Source organism: Xyrauchen texanus, chromosome 12, assembly GCF_025860055.1.
Source record: "Xyrauchen texanus isolate HMW12.3.18 chromosome 12, RBS_HiC_50CHRs, whole genome shotgun sequence".
NCBI lineage: Eukaryota > Metazoa > Chordata > Actinopteri > Cypriniformes > Catostomidae > Xyrauchen > Xyrauchen texanus.
This window is the reverse complement of record NC_068287.1, coordinates 13,389,339-13,391,208: the sequence shown is the minus strand read 5'-3', so window position 1 is coordinate 13,391,208 and position 1,870 is coordinate 13,389,339.

Here is a 1,870-nt window from a genome sequence, read left to right as displayed (position 1 = left end):
TTTGGTCATAAAATGATCTCATCTTCATCAAAGTAAAAGGTATAGACGACACAATGTGCTTAAGATAACACACAATTATAATCTTGCATGTCTTTATTGAACATCCCATTAAATTCACAGTGCTGTGGAAAATGTAAGTGAACCCCTAGGCTTATTCTAATTAGTGTCAAAAGTTGGCAAACCTGGCATCCTGTTAATGAGGTGTGGGGAGCTACTTTGACTTATAAAAAGCACTCAAACAATTTTGAGTTTGCTATTCACAAGAAGCATCTGCTGACGTGCACCATGCCTCACAAAAAAAAAAGAGATCTCATAAGACATACAATCAATAATTTTGTTTTCTTTGTATAAAACTGGAAAGGGTTACAAAGTTATCTTGGAAAGCTTAGATCTGTCTACAGTTAGACAAATTGTCTATAAATGGAGATGATTTAGTACTGTGGCTACTCTTACTAGAAATGGTCATCAAGCCAAGATGACCGCAGAATGGTTAATGAGTGAAAAAAAAAGAACTATAGGGTGGCAGCTTAAGACTTGAAGGAATCATTAAAACTGGTTAACATGTTCATGAGTCTATTATATGAAAAACATTAAACAGGCATTTTGTCCATGGCAGGACACCACAAAGGGAGCCTCTGCTTTCCAACAAAAACATTTCTGCACTCCTGAAGTTAGCAAAAGACCACCTTGACACTCCACAATTCTACTATGAAAATGTTTTGTGGACTGATGAAACTAAGGTTGAATAATTAGGGAACAACACGCAACACTACATAGTATGGCGTAAAATGGGCACCGCGTACCAACATAAAAATATCATCCCAAAGGTGAAGTACACTGGAGGGTGCATCATGATTTGGGGCTGCTTTATTGTTTCAGGATCTGGATTGCGTGCCATTGGGGAAAACTATTTCCTAAGTTTATCAAAATATACTACAGTATACTATCAGGGTGGCTATGCACCAGCTGAAGCTCAGTAGAAGATCGGTGACACAGTAGGGCGATGACCCTAAACATCAAAGTAAATCCACCTTTTGGAGTAGGCCAGTCAGAGCTCAGATCTTAACCCAATAGAGATGCTCTGGAATGACATCAAGAGAGCCATTTACACCAGATAACCTAAGAATAGGGCTGAGCTGAAGCAGTTCTGTAAGGAAGAATGCTCCAAAATTCCTTCTGAACGTTGTGCGGGTCTAATCTGCAGCTACTGGAAATGTTTGTTTGAGGTTATTGCTGCCAAAGGAAGATCGACCAGTTATTAAATCCAAGGGTTCACTTCCTTTCCCCACAGCACTGTGAATGTTTAATGGGATGTGTTCAATTAAGACATGAAAACTTATAATTTTTGTGTGTTGTTAGCTTAAGCACAATGTTTGTCTGTATTTATAACTTAAATTAAGATGAGATAACATTTTATGACCAATTAATGCAGAAAACCAGCTTATTCTAAAAGGTTCATATAGTTTTTCTTGCCAATGTATTTACTATACTTCACGGTCATGTTTCTTGTTTTTGTTGCGAATTCTGGATTTAACTTTTAGTGCAGAATGTCAAGATAGACCAATCAGAACGAAGTATTCCAAAAGCAATACACGCGCACTGTTCAAAATTAAGACACAATTCTTTTGGATGCTTTCTGGTTGTCAAATATGAGTGTAACATGTCCATAGTTAATGTGATGAACTGCATCTGATGCTACTCCGCTAAGTTACACCTTAAATTCAACTTTCTGATGCAAAATAATTAAAAAAACATATTTAAGAGTGTAAAAATTATTTTTGGGGCCACTGTATATTAAAACCATAATATATTTTAATTATCCAATCATGCCATTAATCAGACAACCATTATCTCATTTTAGATCTGTAAC